The 19,724-nt window shown below is 55.7% G+C and overlaps 1 protein-coding gene across 2 annotated transcripts in view; it reads right to left on the reverse strand.

The window, feature by feature from the left end:
• Positions 1 to 19,724, reverse strand: part of GRK5 (G protein-coupled receptor kinase 5) — a 192,667-nt gene that overhangs the window by 57,936 nt on the left and 115,007 nt on the right. The window lies entirely within an intron of this gene.

Genomic DNA, 19,724 nt, shown 5'->3' on the forward strand with positions numbered 1-19,724 from the left:
TGCCCTGCCCCTCCCCCTTTCCAATGCCCTGTCTTTTGTGTGGACGTGCCGGCAGTTCCGGGGACTGATTCCATGCCCTGGCTAGGGTGAAGGCACACGACACAAGCCAGTCCAATCAGAGTGAACCCCGGACTGCCTGGTGCCCTCTTCCTCCGGAGGCTGTGGTGGGTGGGTGTGAGGCCAGGGTCTGCTGCAGTGTGTGACACTGCCGGGGAAGCCGCTTTGGGGAAGAGGCTGACACACAGAAAGGGTGAGAGTGGGGAAAATTATAAGAAGTAGACTTGGTGCCCTGGTGATGTCACATAGCTCTGGATCAAACCGTGCCTGCATCCCAAACGGCATCTGAAATGCTTATTTGTTGGACAACATATTCCCCTTGTGTAGGGCAGTTCAGAACATTTTCAACTGCTTGTAGCTCAAAGCATCCTAAGTGGATACAGTAAAAAGAAAAAGTAAAATAAAAATCATTTTTGCCCCGTTGGAGAAAAGCACAGTCTTAGGATGCTTCAAACTGTGAAAACTCTGCATTTTCCAGCCGAGGAGCTAGGGGCAAGGAGACAGGAAGTGACCCGCCCTCAGCCGCTCGGTAGCCAAGAGGGTTCTGAAGAGGAAACAGTGCAAGACTTTCAGTCGGGAGGCCCAGGGACCAGGGTGGTAGGCAACGACTTGCTGTGTTACTTCCAACAACTCATCTGCCCTCTCTGGGCTTAGTTTCTTCCTCTGAAAACGGAAATCGTGTGTTGGAGTTGGGATGGGGGTCCCTTTCCTTCTGCCTCTTCCTCCCATGATACTAAAGCCTCTGTATGAAGTTTTCTCTGGCCAGAAATGCTCTCAGGACCCCGGAGGCACTGGCCTCGGACCCTCTCCAGCACTGGACTCTGGGCCTTTGATTTTGCAGCTCTGCATGGGACACAGTCAGATGGCCTCGTGGGGACACCGAGACGGTCCCAGAGCTTGGGAAGGAGGGCGACGTGGCCGGAGGGGATGAGTAAACCCCTGCCAGGTGTGGAGGAGGAGCCAGGCCAACATCCCCCCAGCAAGGGCTTATCTTGAGATACGGAAGGCAACAAGGAGATGCGAACACAGCCATCGCGCCAGCACAGCTTTGATTCTGGAGTGGAGTCGCAGGGAGTTTGTCCAGGAGGTCAGGCTCTGACTGGCAGGGAGGGAGGATCTCCAGGTAGCTGTGGCATGGGCTCGGGAGCTGAGCCCCAGAGCCCCTCTGCTCACTGCCTGTGACCTGGGGCGGCTGACCTGACAATGCTGTCCCTCCATTTTTTCACCTGTAAACCGGGGACCTGACGCCGAGGACTGTCGTGAGGATTGAACAAGACAGTGCACAGACAGTCCTCAGACCAGAGGCTGGCACATAGCACATGCTCACTAAACACCACCTGTTACCATCATGGATGTGGGATTGTTGGTCTGACCCTTCTCCCTTCCTTTAGGATACCTCCTCTCTCCCAGTCTGTACAAATACAATCCAAGCCTCCCATTCTAAAAGGGAACGGGCATCTCCCAACCTTAGGGATGACATGTGACATGGCTGTAGCCAATCAGAAGCCTCTGTCTCCAGCCACAGTGATAAGTTCAGGGACGGCTGTGATCCAGTCTTGGCCAATCAGGCGAGGTCATGTGACCACACAGCCCGGGGGGCCTCCCAGGGCTTTTGTCCATCGTCAGGAAGGTCCTCTGGGATGACTGGTCAGCCAGGAGCTGCTGGGACTCTTTCTCTCTAGGCAGCCAGCACAGGGCAGCAGAGCCGTGTGGGGAGGGAGCCCCGCAGAGAGCGCCGCGCTGAAAGTTTATTTGCAGGACAGGGTGGTCGCGTAAGCCAGTGGGCGTCGGGCGTCTGTCTCTTGCAACTGAAAGAACAGTGACTGGGCACACGGGCTGGAGAGTTCCAGGGCCCACTTCTTTCACGGTGAACTGCCTGTGGGCAGGGCCTGTTTTTGTAGGAATTCACCAGTTCTAAATATCGTAGGTAGAGGAAGAATATGTCCTTCTCCCCCGAGTGAGTGGGTGCTCTGAGCCACGTGGATGTGCCACCAGCAAAGTCTTCCTCTTGGCCCTGTCCCCAAGTGGTCTGGTGGCTCAAACTAGCCTTGGACTATTGCCTCAACTCTGCCCTTCAGCCGTGGGTGCAGTCTCCGCCTCCCCAAGCACAGATGGCTCACAAACGGCCGTTCCAACAAGCATTTAGCCTCAATATGTGCCAGGTGCTAAGGGGGAGGGGGACGTAGGGATGCGGGCCCAGCCCTCGGGGAGCTTGGACTGGACTGGAAAGGGCAGCAGGGGTGTGTGTGGGTGAGCAGACAGAATCCCAAGTGACAGTAATAAATGTCAAGTCAGATGAGTGTGATCTTCAGCCACAGGAGGGAACCTGGTCTCGGTGGCCTGTCACAGGTCTGCAGCCTGCACCTGTTAGCACAATGCCCCGCAGACACAGCCTGCTTTCTGGCCGCCTCTCACTCAACCTGCTCCCCCGAGGGGAGGAAAACAAACCTTTGCATCCTTTCCCAGTCAGCCGAGCTTTCCCTGCACAAATAGAGAACCAGAGTAAATTACCTTGTGTCAAACTCGTTGCATTCAGTTACGGCAGAGAAAGCGTCGCCACTCATAGCTCCCGTGTGATCAGGGCAAGGTGCGCCCCCATTCCCAAAAGCAGTTCTAAGATGTTATGTGCCGTATTGTGATTCCTTAAGGGCCCATCTGACAGGACTGTTTCCTCTGCATATGGCATTTGCTGTCAGTGCGGAAACAAGGCTGTGATAGACTCGCAGCGCACAGTAAACACCATGTGATTCCAACACAAGCTGTCAGCACCTCGGTTCCGTGCCTCTCCCGCGGCACGGAGGATCCCAGGCAAGAAGGCTGCTGGTTGGAAGCCCAGGAAGAACTAAAAGGACCAGTAAGCACCTTTTTGTATTTTCTTCTCAACTTCAAATAAAGATATAAATGGGCCTATCTTCCCAAAACAACAATAAAAATCACAGTGCAATGTTTATAGTTCCTTTAGAAATGGATAATGAGGCCACGGAAAGAAAAACATGAATGTGGGAATGATCAAGGTAACAGAAGGAGGTAAAAATCAAAGTTCTTGACGTGTGGAGAGCAAACCCGAGGTGCAGGTCCCTTCTGGACAGTCAGACGACACTGCAGTTGGAACCTGAGCAGCTCTGCAATATGTCCTTGGAGCGGACCCTTTCCGGTCTGTGTCAACAGAAGCTGCCTGTGTTGGTGACGGCCAGGCTGGAAGGGCTGTCACATCCCTTCTCCCAGGTGTGCTCTGCTGGGGGTGGTCAGGAGAAGCATCCACGAGTGGGGCAGAGGCCTTTTCCCTCTCTCCCCTGACTCTATCTTTCGGTCTGGGAGAACACTAGGATGCTGTACACACAGGCACATGCACACAGTACACGCATTGTACACACACAGGCCCTTTTAGAACGTGAAGATCCTGCTTTGGGCCACATGCTGCACTGGTCTTTTCCTCCAAGCCAGAAAGAGGCTGTCGTCACGTACGATGTGAGGAAGCACCAGGCTCCCCTGCCCTGAAGTATCCGTGAATCAGCCAGCCATTCTAACTGTATTCTTTTGGGTCCTTCGTTTACTCAACAAGCTCTCTTCCAAGTCTCCTGCTTTTTGATACTAGAAGTTTCCTTCAATGTTAGGCACGGATAGCGCTGGGAAGAGAAGCCACGTAACAGTGTCCCTGGGACAAAACTTCCCACATCAGTCGGGAAGAGCCCAGGAGGTTGTCTTGGCAGAGGGGCACAGACATCCTCTGGTGACGTGGGGTCGGTTTCAGGGGTGGTGCCCATGGGGGAGCACGCTAGAGTACAGTGATGGGGATGACAGAGTGGCTGACGGCAATGCAGGCGGGAGAGAGGCTGAGTCCAGGTGAAGCAGGAGGAAAAGGTCAAAGCCAGAGAAAAATGGGGCTTGAGGTTGAGGGGAGGAGCAAGGAGGGGCCGGAGTGGGGAAGTGAACCTCCAGGTGAGACGCCTGGAGGGCGCGGTGAAGTGTGGGACAAGGTGAGTTAGAAGGAGAATTCAGGGCGAGGTCTGAGACCACTGCAGGGTGCCACCGAGTGGACCTTCAAGAGTGGCTTAAAGAAAATGGATAGGAGGTGGTAGGTCACGTGGGGAGGGGTAAGGCACAAAGGGGCAGGAATCAGCCAGGAGTGTTAAGTGAGGGGTCAGCAAGAAGGCTTCCTTGGTAATGACTGTGAGTGTCTGAAAACACACATGCCAGGTACACACGCACACATCAGGCAACACGCATGTCCTAGAGGTCTGGGCACAGCCCGGCTGCTTCCAACTCTCCCTTTTCCAGGTCAAGCTTGACCAAGCCTGACTTGCCAAACTGTCAACCAACAGAGTCAAGGGGCCCCTTGTCCCCACCACCTTCACGTGGTGACACCAGAGGGCTTTGCTGAGACCTCCCTTGTCTCTCACCTATTCTCATAGCAAGCCACTGCCCGCAGCACAGCCCAGGCCCTTTGCCAAGGATGCCCAGTGGGAGAGCGCCTGGGCAGGGCAGTCTCAGCCCTGCCATCCACTGTCTGTGCAGCCTTGGACAAGTCACTTCCACTGCTAGACCTCACTTCCTTCATCCATAAAATGGGAAAATTAGAGTAAATAACCTCTACGTTCCTTCTCAGCCTGGAGACCTTCTCGAGGTGCCAGCTTCACGGAGGCAGATGATTACAGGGACTTGGACCCAATTCCAGGCTCAGTCTTAACCAGGATTGCAAAGCTCTGTTTCTCCAGCCCCAGCGGGGATTCCTGGTCTGGCATGTGGACCCCTGGTCCAGGGGCAATGGTAGGGAAGCGTCTCTGTAAAGGGCCAGCCGTACGCATTTTAGGCTCTGAGGGCCACGTGGTCCCCGCCACACCTATCCAACTCTGCCGCTGTAGTGACAGCCTTGCCAGACAATGTGCAGGCACCTCATCTTACTGTGTGTCTCACCGTATTTGCAGACGTTGTGTTTTTTAAACCTAATTGAAGGTTTGTGGCAGCCCTGCGTCCAACAAGTCTTTCTGCACCATTTTCCCCACAGCATGTGCTCCGTGTCACATTTTGGTAATTCTCTCAGTATTCTAAACTTTTTCATTATTATTATATCGGTTATGGTGATCTGTGATCAGTGAGCTTTGATGTTACCATTGTAATTGTTTTGGGGCACCGAGAACCGCACGGTGGAAGACGGCAAACTTTATGGATAAATGCTGTGCGTGTTCCGACCGCTCCACCAACCAGCCATTCTCCCATCTCTCCCGCTCTCCTCGGGCCTCCCTGCTCCCTGGGACACGGCAATATTGGAATTAGACCAATTAACAACCGCACAATGGCCTCTAAGTGTTCAAATGAACGGAAGAATCACACATCTCTGACTTTCAATCAAACGCTAGAGACGATTAAGCTGAGTGAAGCAGGCATGTTGAATACCGAGGCCAAAAGCTAGGCCTCTTCCCCTCGCTAGTTAGGCGAGTTGTGAGTGCAAAGGAAAAGTTCTTGCAGAAAATTAAAAGCGCTACTCTAGTAAACACACGCATAACAAGGAAGTGAACCGCCTTACTGCTGGTATGGAGAAAATGCTCGCTGATAACCCTTCAGCCTCTGAGGTCACAGAGCAAGCTGCTGCAGCGCTACTAAATAATTTCTGTCCCCGGCCTCCGCCATGAAGCTGGGTCCCCGTGGAGATTCTAGAAGGCGAGTGCTTGTAGCTGACCAGGACACGCCTCAAACACTCCAAGAGGCTACTCGGCTGCCTGGATCCCCGAGGCAGGCAGGGCTGCCACGCTTGGGCAAGGACTTCCCCAGAGCTAGCACGGGCTGGGGTCTGACTCCTACCCCTATCCTCTAAGCTCAGCGGTTTTCAACTGGGGACAGTTTGGACAATGTCCGTAGACATTTTCAGTTTGCACAACTTGGGGGTTACTCCTGGTGAGTGGGTGGGGGCCAGGGACGCAGCTAGACATCCCACACTGCACAGGACAGCCCCCACCACACAGAATCACCCTGCTCCAGACGGCGAGAGTGCCGCTCCTGGCGGGGCAGCCCCAGCCCACGGCTGCTGAGGACGAGCAACAACACACAGCGACACACGCGAGCACGCAGCCCAGTCTTGGCACACGGCAGGCCCCACACAAACGGCAGCCACTTCGATCACATCTCCTCGCCTGGATAGCTGGTGGTGAGAGGCGTCTTGACCACCCAGCGGCACCTAGGCAGGCGAGAGCTGCTCCAACACCACTGAGCCACTCAGCCCCGAGCTCCGCGGGGCAGGCGGGGCTCCGCTGTCCTGCGCCCTCTCCCTCTCGGGAAGAAGCCACATGTGTCCCCATAGCACACGCCCGAGGTTAAACTCTCACAACCCAGTCAATTCCTGCAAGACTCACAACCCCCAACGGACTTAGAACAGGAATGATATTGATAGTGAAGATAAATAAATGCTGTCACTGTTTTCATTCTTTTCGAGTGACACGAAGTGGGAACATACTTTCTTAATTAAGAGCCTGTGGTATGCGGACTCTGGGAGGGCAACCAGAGTTTCCCAGCAGAAAGAAGGCCGGGGCGCAGGCACTGAGGACGGCGCGGCCCCCCTCGGGTGGCCACGGGGCCCAGGTGCGGCGGGGGAGAGTGCGCGGCACCCCCAGGGATGGAGACCAAGAAAAAGCCACAGCCGGGGGCGTGGGGAGGGTGTCTGAGACCAGAACCTGCGCGGGACTGTTTTCCTCGCTGCCCCAGGCACTCCTGGAGCTGGCGCCAAGGAAAACACACGTTCCGTCTCAGAAGTAAGAGCAAGAACGGGACGCGGCTTCCTGAGGAAATGGAAATGCTAACACCGGAGCCCTTGGAAATGAAACCACATGTTGATTGTGGGGGCAGGGGGGGAGTGGGGAGGTCCAAAAGGGATGCCTGGAGCCACCTCTCCACCAACTGGAGGTGCATTTCATTCCATTAACTTTGTTTTCCTGCAATACCAGGTTGGGGGGGTTAGAAGGTCCTACCAGACCCCAAGGCAATCTGGGGACAGATGTGAGGAGACCGGATCAGGCAGCAGGCCCTCCACTCCGCAGCATTGCAGGTCTGAGACAATAAACAGAAAAGGGATTTGAAAACAGCTTTCTCTTAAAAATCCCTGCCAAAGCCAGAGAAAACAATCGGGCGTCTGCTCTGAGGAGAAAGCTCTCTGACGTCTGAAAGGCGAGATAGCATCACGGCAACGCCAATCCTTCCCACCCGCCCCTTGGAAGGAGCAGGAGAGGAGGGACACGCTCGGGATCTGGTTAGCAACAGCTGAGTGGGCTCCTATTACTTCAAGAAAGATGTTTTCATGTGAATAAAAAAATGACATATGGCAATTACACAAACACACCCAAACCAAATCCCACTGTCTTCCTGTGCCTTTTGTCCCCTTCATTCTGGTCTCAAGTTGTACTGAATGTCTTGTGCTTGCCACATGTCTCTGTAGGATCCAAAATATTAAGCCCAGGTCTTATAAGGGTTGGTGGCACCTGGACAGGCCACGTGTAAAACCACTTAGTGGCAGGGTGTTTGGGCCTGGGCTGCCAGGCGGGGGTTGGGAGGAGGAAAGAAGGTTCTTGTCTGTGAATCTGTGGGAAGAAGAAGAGGATGGGCTGAGGAGTGCTGGGGGGGGGGCCTGCCTCTCTGCTGAGGGTCAGGGCTGTGGCTTGAACGCACTGGACGCAGCGAAGGAGGTTTCTGGCCAAGGGGCTGAGATGGACAGGACACAGAGAACATGCCGTCCCCACGGGGCCCCCAGAGTCAGGTAGTGACCTCTGTCTCATCCTCAAGGCCAAGAAAAGCAAAGAATTTGGATGTTTCTCTGCAGTGGGAACAGGACAAAGCACTGGGGGGAGGTGGTGAATGGAGGGGCGGCTGTCGCGTAGACTGAGGGAATGGCCAGGGCCACGTGGCGGGCAGGTCCACATGCTCTGCGGCCGACAGCTGGAAGAGGCCTGGCACACTGGGAAGAAGGTCTCAGCCACTGAGCCCTACGCCTCCTCCTCTGTCCCAAAGCCTGGCAGCCTGTGACCGCAAAGCCCGGCGTCTGCGATAACCTGGAGAGAATGCGACAACCGAGAGGCGTGAGCAGAAAAGGCACCTGGCAGACACATCAGCAGTGCAGGGTCTTTAAAATCTGGGGCAGGAAGGAAATACACCAATGGGCGACCTGTAGTCGTCTCAACACTTCAAGATTTGCAAGGTTTTACAAATGAGGGGAGAACAACTATCCCAAAAGCACAGCTGCCAAATTGCTGTGATTAGGAAGAGCCTGGAAAGCGGAGGACTGTGACTGCCAGACGTCTCCTCTGTCCGTGTGGGGACTGGGTAATGTGCAGGTGCTCTGGAGGGCGTCGTGTTTCACCCTGCATGGCCCAAGGCGGAACCTTCCAGAGCACCGGGACCAGGCCTGCTGAGGTGCCAGGCACCAGGGCAGTCTGGTCGGTGGTGACTGCCGTCCCTGTCCTGGGGACTTAGGACCTTCATTCACTTGTGCTCTACCTGCCACCATCGGGGGGCGCCGTCCCCCTAGGAGGACATCCTTTCTACAACCTTTTCTCCCCTTGAAAAAAAACTTCCATGCAGCTATAAGCAGTTTTAGAAAGTGAACCGCTCAGGCCACACCCAGACGGATTGCATCAAATCTCTGGGGGTGGGGTGTTTCCTTTTAAAGCTCCCCAGTTAGCACCCCGGTGCCGCATGAACTATAAGGGCTAGCTCACCGTTCATCCCCTGCGCCTGGAACGGTGCCTGGCCCGAGCAGGAGTGCAGGTGTATGTGTAAAATGAACGAATGATTGGACAAATGAACGAACAAAGCAATGTGACAGGGAGGCCACACGCTTCCAAATGGGGAGTATGGATCTCAGGCCCCTATTCTCACGCCACCCCCCCTACCCCCCCCCCCCATGGCTCATCTGCCAGAAATGAAGGTCTCCCTGAAGCAACTGGGTGAGGAAGAGCTGTGCCTTGCACGGCTTCCGCCTAAGGGAAACAAAAGGGCCGCTGCCTGCCATGCTTAGAGCTGCACCGTGGTGCGCCCAGAGCCCCAGGAGTGAGTGGCCTCAGCCCGGGCCCCGCCTGGCTCGCAGCTTTCCAGAAAGCACACCGGAGCATGGGGCTGGGGCCAGGGGACTGGACTTTGCCACCAGCTCTACCTCTGACCCTGCATGACCTCAGACCCATCTTTCTCCTCTCTGGACCTTGGTTTCTCTTTTTACAAAATGAGGCTGATGAACAAGAGAAGCTTCAATGTCGCCACCTCTGATTTGGAGAGCGGCGTGGGGAGGTCGTGAGCCTGGTGGGAAGGGAGGCATCAGAGACCCACGCAGAGCTCACCAACCTCGGGGTCTCTGAACCCACTCAGCCTCCTTCCCTCCCACACCTGCATCTTGGCCATACAGCTGGGGCAACACAGGCCTGGGAGTCATCACCGTGCCTCAGTCTCTCTCAAGAGCTTTTCAGATCGACCCTTGGATAAGTCTGCCCAACCGCCTCTCCCTGCACACTGCCCTGGCCTGCCAGAAAAAAGAGCAGGGTGGGGTGGGGGTCCTGAAGCCGGGGAGGCTGGGCCCACCTTGCCTTCCAGGGCCCCAGCCTGGCTTCACCTGGAGCTATGAGCTCATCACACCAAAGCCACAGGAGGGCAGGGCAGGGAAGTGGCTGGGCAAGCCGGGGGCCAAGGCAAATAGCAGCCTCCCTGCAGACCTGGCTCGCCCTGCCCCAGCCCTGACGAGGCTCCCAGCTCCTTTCTGGGCCATGGCCAGGGTCTAGCAGGGCTCACGGCTGGGCCGGCCAAAGCAGCTTGAGAAATGAGTGCCTGGGAAGGGGGAGGTGACCGATGGTCTCCTGAAAGTCCTGATAACTCAGGGTCCCAAGACCCCCAGCCACCCTCGATCCTGCAGACACGATCCCCATCAAAGGCTCAGCCAACCAGTGTGTGCGCTTCCCGGGACAGGAAGCACTCCCCCCCCAGTGCCCAAGGTTCTTCCCCAACACCGTGCTCAGCGTGCACGTTCATTTCGAGAGCACGCCCGTCTTTCTGTCATACTGCCCCTTGGTCCTCGCTCTTGGGATGCAGAGGACAAACGTCTGGCAGCAGTTATCCTGTGCTCCCGGAGTCCTCTCGTAGCTTCCAGTCCCCCCTCAGTCCACACAACACCCCGACTTCCTTTCCCCAAGAAACAGAGCATGGTGGGTTCCGCCCGCTGGAACCCGAGCTGGGCCTTTGGTGCTCCAGTGTCAAGCCACATCGGCTGCTTCCACAGAGCCCGCTCCCATCTTTGCTCAGCTGAGCCCAGACTCAAGAGCAGCTGCTGCGGCTGGCGTGACGAGGGAGCGCTGGGCGTATTCCCAGGCACGCTGAGCCCCCCAGTGCCCACGTGCCGGGCGAGAAGTGGGGGACAGGCATGTTGCGCCAGCAGAATCGAACACGGGGAAAGCTGGAGTCTAGATTCAGACCTCACTGAGAGGAGTTACACAGCTCATGCTGTCAGGATTTCTGACGTGGATTTTTATAGTTTGGCAGAGCTAGTTTCCAGAAAGAGATGAGCTTTGGGTTGGACAGTGGTCTTCCCAGTTCGCCACCTGATGTACGATAATAACAACAACTGAAACAGCAGAAAACATGATCGGGGCGCTTCCTGTACACCCGGCACCGTTCTAGGCACGCTACATGCTTGTCTCACGCAATCCTCACGGCCACCCTATGAAGCAGATGCTATATTTTAGATGCCTAAAAAAGAGGTGCTAAGAAGGAACTCACCTAGAGTCACGGTGCTAGTAAGAGGCAGAGCTGGATTTGAACCCAGCTCTTGCTGACAGCAGAACAACTACTCTGCATCTTTTAGCTTCTAAGGGCTCGAAGGCAGCAGCAGACAAGGACTCGAGACCTTGAGAGGTGGATGACATCACATGAACGGCACCACCTGGCAACCTCCATCGGCCCTCGGGGGAGAGGAGGCACCCCTGTCGCCCAGATGTGCCGCTGACCTACCGATCATTCAGAGTCCTCGGACCCAGGGCTGCTCTGCACTCTGAGCCCAGGAGCTCCAGCCTCCAGGGGATTGCGAGAAGGGGACACCACGGCAGCTCAGGGACCACCTATAACCTGGGCGTTTACATCCACTGGCTGGGCTGGTCCAGAAGAATTGTCTGGAATGCCCTTCCCTCCGATCCTCCTCCAGAGAGGCTGACTTAAGCACACGGCTCCTCCCCTGCTCTGAGCTCCTTCGGCTCTGCAGCCCCCACTGCACACGTGATCGTGTAACTTACGTGCTGTCTCAGACCTCTGGCTGCTGTCCTAGGAGTTGGCCCTGCCTCCTCGGCTAAACTGTAAATTTTCTCTCTCCACCGCCACCCTCTTTGCCTCCCCTGCAGAGCCCAGGACAGTCTGGACGCTTATGAGCCCAGGACAGTCTGGACGCTTATGAGCCCAGGACAGTCTGGACGCTTATGAGGTCACTGATAAATATACGATGGATGAAAGCAGGAGCAGCCATGAGAAAAGTTATTCACTAAGATCTTGTTTACACTTATTTTGTCAAAACAAATCTGCTGCTCCTTTAAGGGAGAGACTTAACATCCCTGGTGTCTACCAGTCAATGCTCGGCTTGAACAGGGTGTTGGAATTGCTTTTCGCAGCACATTGGGGACCTACATCGAGGCAAGTCCTTAGGCCCACAGGACAGGAGTCCAGACGGGCTGGACCTGACCTGGGGTAGGCAGGGACCAGGCCGTCCTGCTCCCCACTACCCAGGCCCAGCACAGGGCCTGGCACAGGGCTGGCGTGCACCAGCACTTGATGGGGGAATGAACGAATACATCTACAGCCCAGTGCGTCGGTTCTCAGCCGATGCTGGACTCAGCCTGTGCCGAGCAGGCTGTGATCTGCCACACAGGAAACGCGGCCCCTTCTCCACACTGACGTCCTCATCCTTCCCGGCCCACTAACGTCAGAGCCGGAGAAAGGGCAGGCTGAGGGGAGCACGGTCACAGAGCTTCTAGGAAACCAGAAGGAAAATTAGTCCAATGCCCTCACCACCCTGATGGGGAAACTGAGGCTCGGGTAGGGGAGGGGGTTTGTCTTGTTCATCCCCCCCGGGCTTGCTTAGCTTCTTGCCCAGCTGCTCACGGCCCTGCGTCAATACGAACAGGGTGCAGCTGAGGGGAAGTCCTTTATGAAAGTCAAAGCCTTCCACCCAAGGGTCCCACCCAAGCCTGGCACAGAGACCCTTATTCAGGCCTTTCCAAACCCTCTCCCGGGACCTGGCATTTCGAACACCATACAGCAGAGCTGCTGCGTCAGCTGAAGGCCCGTGAGCAGTGCCACGCAGGTGTCTCATATAAATCTTCAAGGGCCGCCTCTGCAAAGAGCCAAGTAGACGTTTTTAATCAGCGAGCGAGAAAAAGCGAAATGCCTCATGCATTTTCATTTTATCTAAGCAAAAGAGCACAATCAACTTGTCAGCATGTAGCACCACTTCTTGCCAAATACCACTTATTTTAAACTCAAGCTTTCTCAGCTTTACAAATACAGAGCAGAAACACGCAGAACCCCAAACACATGCGCTTCTCTCCTTTCTTTTTTTAAGAGCCCCACATATCTCATAACTGTCTAGACCTCGTAAGCTCCGTCTCGGCCTGCAGCGCTGTTCTCTGTCTGTTAGGGCCTCTCCTCCTCCCTCTGACTGCTGGGCTCAAGAGCGGCACTTTGACAGATACATATCGGATGCTGCGCCTAACAGGTGGCCTCCTCGGTCACTTAGCACAAGATAGATACCTGGGCAAAAGAAAAAATGATTGAGATGATCAAAGAATATGGCTGTGGTAAAACCTCTTATTTCTAACTGGTCTAAAAACGTAACCCATAATGGCCGTTTGTCTTAAATTATTCCTTGCCAAGAACAATGTTCAGATGATTGAAAAATTCCAAACCAGAACCTCCAATGCTTACTTATTTTTCCTTCTGAGCACCTGCATGGAGAGAAGTTTTACTCAGAAAATATAATATTAATAACAGCAACAGGCAAACCATAACTCCTCATATGCAGACAAGCTGCTTTGAAAGCCCTCCGAGGACTTTTTCACGAGGGCCCTGGGTTGTGAAAGGCCGGGCTATCACTGCGTTTTGCACTAGATGAGTCAGGGACAGTTAAAGCAGGCACTTGTGGCGCAGCAGGAGGGAGCCTGAGACCCTTCCCTGCACACAGGATCCTTACTTGGGGCCAGCAGCTGACAAACTCGGACCTACGTGCAGCTGGACCCAAATCAGGAATGTATACGGCACAGCCCAAGCAACTACCACCAGGAGGAAAATCCAGTTCCTCCCAAAGGTGGCTTGTAATCGGATTTTCATTCTGGAAGCCCAGCTCACAGACGTCATTCAAAGTCGGGGTTAAGCCAGGGAAGCCAACAGGACGCCCTGGACTTCTGGTCCAGACCAAAGCGGTTGCAGAGCTCCACCCCAGAAGGGAATCCCTCCAGACCGAGCTGCCTTCTGGCTGTTGGTCACCGCAGTCCCCAGCCCCCTGTATTCTCATCCAGGTCTGCTCAGCTCATTTAGCCAGGGTTGGATCTGGTAGACCTGCTCGCTCTTTTAAGGTTGATTTCCCGAACACCTACTTTGTGCCCTGACCTAAGCTAGGACGAGAGAATCAAATGATCAGCAGAAACGCCCACTACCCCCGTCCACGGGTCTTAGTCTAGCTCTGGACTCTACCTTGATGCTGACCTAGAACTCTGCCGGGATGAGGTGGTAGACAGGGAGGGGCAGGCACGGCCCCGTCTGTAGAGTACCTGGACTCAGATCCCAGCTCCACCTCTGGGACAGAAACAGCTGCCTGTTACCCAGTATCTGTTGATCCTGTTTTCCATAGCAGTAGATCTCCCGTTTTTAGCTGGACACACGACCACCCAAAAGAAAGACTACATCTCCCAGCCACCTCTGCAGCTAGGGGTGGCTAGGTGACCAAGTTTTGACCACTGGAATGTGAGCAGCGATAATGGTTTCAAGTTAGTTCTGGGTTACATCCTTAAAGGGAAGGAAAGTGTGCCCCTCCCTTCCCGCTCCCCATGACCCCTCCCATAGATTAGAATGCAGACACAGGGGGGCACCGTCTTAGACCATGTCCACGAGGGCAACACCCCGAGGCCAGAAGGAGCCTGGGAATTGAATGACTGTGTAGACAGAGTTTCTACAACAGCCCAGACCCCAAGCCCAGCACTGTTCCATGAGGGAGAAATAAGCTGCCTTGTTTAGACCAGTGTCAGTCTGGGGCTTTGTTACAGCAGCTGAACTTATACTCTGCCTGACATAACCATGAACTCGCTGCAGGACTTCTTCTCAGATGTACTTTCTTGGTCCTAAAAGGGAGATAACAATAGTATGACCTACCTTATAGGTACAGATCAATCAGGGTGCTTAGCACGGTGCCTGGCACATGGCAGGCCTCAGAAAACACTCTTTATCCACTATTAATACAAGGAGCAGCCACTGGGCGTTCTGGCCAAATCCCCTATACCCACCCTCTTCACTTGCCAGCTGGGAAAGAGTCTGGGCACAGGCTGCCCACAAGAGGTTAACTGGAACCAAACGGTCCCCCTCTGAGTCTCACCTACTAAATCTGGACGGGTGTCGGCTGCTCCCGCGCCCTGGCGTGGCAGACCCAGGCATTGCTTCAGACACGACATCCCCACCCCTCCCTCCGTCTGACCCCCGCTGCTGTGACAGAGCTCAGGGGTCCCACGCTCCTCGGGCAGCCCCCGAACTTGATGAAATCGAGGACTGTGTCCCCAGTGGAATTAAAGTCCCCAAATCTCTAAATGCACGTGTTCAATTCTCAAGATGGTGATGTGAATTGCAGAACATTTTTCCTTCCTTAGGAACCCTATTTAGTCTTCCTTCCCTGCAATGTCCGAGGTAATCCACTCTGAAAGGACATCCCATCACGAGCTATAGTTTAGATGCGGGAAGGCTCTGAAGTCAACAGAACGGCCTCTGCTGTATATTACATAAAATAAACAGCCCAGTTCCAGGAACTCAAGGCAACACATTAGGAATCACATTTGTTTTCCCAAGATGCGAGAGTTGTGCAAGACTGCCCTCATCCTGGCCACATCGGGTCATTCAGACTCAAGTGTCCCCAGGCTTCCCAAGGGCACTGGCAAGGGGCAACCCTGAGCTGGCCACACCAGCACCAGGACGACGGCGACTTCACCTATGGGGGATGGGAAGGTTGGCGGTGTGCCTGAACTCGGAACACAGACATCCAGGCGATCTCTGACCCCAGGCTACGGCATTATTTAAATGGTTAAACACAAGACTGTTACAGGGCCACTAAGGGACTCTTATGAACTTATGTTATTTTTTCAAACACTGACTATTCCTTCTTGTGGCATCATCGCCACTGATGAGCACAGCACACAGGTGAGGACAGCCGGCAGCCAGTGCCCACGCTTCCCAAGGGCAAGGCCCCCTGTCAATTCTGAATCCCCTCTGAGCCTCCCCCAGGGCTGGGCACCCAGCGCAGGCCCCTAGCCAGGGCTCCCGTCACCTCCCCTTGGAGGCACCCGACACATATGTCCTTTGACAGCTGCTTGGCTGACTACTCGGTTAACTTCTCCCCCTACCTTCAAGCTAGCATTAGAGTCCTGGTCTGCCTCACTCATGGCTGTATTCCCCAGCGCCGAGAACAAGGCCTGGCACAAGGCAGGTTCTCAGAAATGAATGAATGAATGAATGGTGGCCGGGGCTTGGTGAATAAGAGAATGGTTTGAATCGTGATGAAGACAAGGCCTCCCTGTTGAGCCAGTCAGAGAGCAGCAAAGTCCAGACGAATGGATGTCAGGGTGGTCTGCTCACGTTCACCCACCAGGCACCCGACACCCCCATGGAGCTAGCACCTTCCACGAGTCACAAGCCTGCCCCTCCACGCTCTTACTTAAGCCCACTGTGGGCTGGGCAGCACTGCCTGGTCTTGCTGGACAGAAAACCAGGGCACGGCCAGGCTAGGGAACGTGCCCAAGGTCACAGCACATAGGTAGAGGGGCTGGGATCCACCAGCAGGTCTTTTTGGCTCCAAAGCCCACGGTGCTCCTGGGGAGAGAGCCCACCTGGCCAGGAGACCTTCCCGAGGCCTCTCTGCTGTCCTGGGAGGCTCACCCTGGGGAATCAGAGGGAGGGGAGGGGAGGGCAGCGACTTGTGCCTCCCTCAGGAGGAAGCCACCATTTCCCACCAGAGAAGCAGCAGGCCGCAGGCGCGCTCGGGGCCTCCCTCGGGCAGGAAGGAGGACAGTCCCCAGGGTTCCCAGTGTTCCCCGTAGGGCCTGGGAACAGAGCATGACCCAGAGCAGAGGGCCCTGGGCCCGGGCGGAGGGAGAAGATAGGGGACAGGGAGGGGGAGGGAGGACGGCCCATCCTCTCTTAACTTCCAGGACTGCCACTCGGAGCGCAGGAGGGCCCTTCCCACTCAGACGGGCTGTGGCCTGAGCTCTGGAAGCAACCTACAGGGCCTCAGAGGTGCCAAGCCGAGGGACAGGCAGAAGAGACGCCAAAGACAATGTCTGCACCCAAGACACAAGCTCACAGACTCTGCTTTGGGCAGGGCCTGGGCACTGCGGCCTCCAGGGAGGAAACGTGATAAACAGGAAGTTCTACCAAAACAGCAGAGTCTCTCAGCCTCCCCAGCCTCCCCCAGCCTCCTTCCAGCCTGCTGGCCCAGCACCCACTGTGACCTTGCTCAGAACCCACATTTGCTCTGGACCCATCCGGGACTTGCAGGAGCCCAAACTTCTGCCCTGGGGACACGAGCCTCATTCCAGAAACACAGGTACTGCAGCAACTGAGGTTTTCTACACCTGGCAGCCAGATTCCCTTCAAAAGCCATACCCAGTGTTTGCAGAGGACAGGGGACAGGCACTGGACGAGGAAGGCAGGTGAATGTATGCCAGGGGCTGCCGTGTGACACGCTGTCCTAACTTCACTCGTCTTTACAAATTATACTCCCACGGCAGTCGAACCCAGGGCTGTTGCCACCCACCATGGACCCATGTGCAGATCCGCTGCTGAGGGAAGGGTCTATGGGCGCTCAGCTCCATCTCTGCCCTCTGCCCAGCCCTGCCCTCCTGCGGCTCCCTTCCCTTCCGCGTGAAAGACCTGGGTGTGCTGCCTGACCGGCTGTGTCAACCTACGGCTGCCTTGCTGGGCCAGGCAGGCACAGGAGGGTCCTCTCTTGCCACGTGCACAGAGAGAAAGCAGCTTGTGGAAAACAGCCGCAGCTCATCTGAGCTACCAGGAGGCCTGCACGTGGGTTTCCCTGAAATGGGCCAGACTTCCCATGGGCATGCACTACCCCCAACCCCCAACAGGAAGTCGCCTCGCATTGCCCAGCCCCAGCCCCAGCCCCGGCCCCGGCCCCAGGCTCCTGCAGTCTTTCCAAATGACCCCTCTGGTGCGCAGGTGCAGCGACCTCCTGGTGTGTTCTGAGGGCCCCAAAACACTGGAGGGGGCTCGGGTGTGTTACAAACTGAACGGTGTCACCCCCGAATTCATATGTTGAAGCTCTAACCCCCAGTGTGACTGCATTTGGAGATAGGGCTTCGAGGAGGTGATTAAGGTAGTTAAGGTAAAATGCGGTCATCAGGGCGAGGCCCCATGTGACAGGGCTGGTGTCCTTACGCGAAGAGGCAGAAACACCAGAGCGCACAGGAAAGGCCGAGCGAAAACAGCACGAAGGCAGCTAGCTACCTACAGGCCGGCAAGAGAGCCAGAAGCCAGCCCTGAAGCCTCCTTGATCTTAGACTTCTAGCCTCCAAAACTGTGAGAAAATAAATACCTGTTCTTTAACCCACCCAGTCTGTGGCATTTTGTTACAGCAGCCCTAGCGGACTAATACAAGGTCTACGATCCAAAGAGCAAGGTTTGACGCTCAGTTCTGCTATTTCCAAGCTTGGTGTCCTCTGCCAAATCACTTGGGCTCAGTTTCCTGGTCTGTAAAATAGGGCTGCTGACTCCTTCTGCCCTGCCTGCCTCCCCGAGAGACCTGTGGCACAGGGGCAGATGACAGCACAGACGGGATTGTAACCTGGGAGATGGAAATGCACCACGGCTGCCCCCAACACCTGGGGGCCAGGGGGCCACGCCCAGGAGCAGGCGGCCAGACTGCAGCGCAGGAGGGCCTGGGCTGGGGCGTGAGATGGACATGGGTTCAATCCTGGCCCCACCGCTCAGGACCTGGGCAATCCCAGGCAAGCCACCCGGCCAGAGCCCCTACTGTTTGTGAAGCATCCATGATACCCCAGCGATCAGCCTGTGTCCTCAGCTGAGCAACGGGAGGGGGCTCCTGCTTCCCATAAGGGTGACGGTCAGATGCTAATGTGAGCACAGTGTCAGAGCCAGGGCCAGCCGTGCATGCAGGGTGGACACCCCAAAATGCTGCTACCCCTGCCCTCGCCTGTCTGTGATCCAGGGACTCTCACTGGTGCTCCGGGAACTCAGGCAAACAGGCCCTTTGCTCTGTCCCCACTGCACAATGAGGAAACCAGCCGGGGCCTTGGAAAGAGGGGCCAAGCCATTTCAGGCCATCATGGTGCTGTCCAAGGCCCACATACTTTCCACGCTGAGGCCTCTCCCCTTTGGGTGTGATTGACGCAGCCACCCCAGAGAACCAGGACCTGCTCAGCAGACGCTGCCCAGCCTGGCTTGGGAGGCTGCCACCGCCCCTTGTCCAAAACCCAGTCCCCATGGGACCAAGGCATCTGAGTCAAGAAGCATGCTCACCACCCGCCGTCACCCCACCAATGGTGTGGCTACTGACCATGGAGAAGCCCTGAGACACAAAGGGAAGGACACTTAACTGCATGGCCCAGAGAGCGGGCGGGGGGTGGGGGGGACTGAATGTGGGGACACCCTTCCACATGGAAAGAAACGCATGCAGAGCCGTCAATGGTGGGGCCAGCAGCCTGAGTCTGAGCTGCTATTGCTATTGTTGAACAGACTTCAATCAGAATGTCCCTGGCACCTGGACGCAGGTCTCTGGAAGGCAGCCGAGCCAGCAACAGTCCAGGCTGGGGGTGGGGAACCTGCAGCCTTAAGGCCACATATGGACTTCTAGGTCCTTACGTGTGGCCTTCTGACCAAATCCCCACCCCTTATGCAGACTTGTGCTTCCCCAGGAGCAGCCGGCAAGGCGAGCACCAGGACAGAACATTCTCCACCAGGGCCGCCCCCTCCTCACTAGCGGCCATGGCCTTTCCACACATCTCCAAGACTCCAAGTGCCGACGTGCACAGTTGCACAGCCAGGCGCTCCCAGGAGGTACCTGGACACCGGTGTCTCAGCCCCCAGGGGACAGACCTGCAAGGCACCACACAGGTCCTTCTGAAGACTCCTCCCGGGCAAGGGAAGGCCACGGCCTGCAATGCCTCTCCTGTGTTGCTTCATGTTTGGAGCATAAACAAGCTTTATTTGCATGTACAGCTATTCCTTACCCAGCCCTGCTCTGTCATTTAAAAGGAGAAAAAATACCACGTCTTCCAGATCACTGTCATTACCTTGAATAGGGCAAGGCAATTGGCATCACTTCACTCCGGTTGGGCTAGAAGCTCCAATTGGCCTCAGCCCCTTTCACACCTCACCGTTAAGAATTTTTCCTTCTCTAACCTGGGCCTCACCCCTATGCTGTTCTTTGGGGG

The sequence above is a fragment of the Microcebus murinus genome, chromosome 14 (assembly GCF_040939455.1).
Source record: "Microcebus murinus isolate Inina chromosome 14, M.murinus_Inina_mat1.0, whole genome shotgun sequence".
Taxonomy (NCBI): Eukaryota; Metazoa; Chordata; class Mammalia; order Primates; family Cheirogaleidae; genus Microcebus; species Microcebus murinus.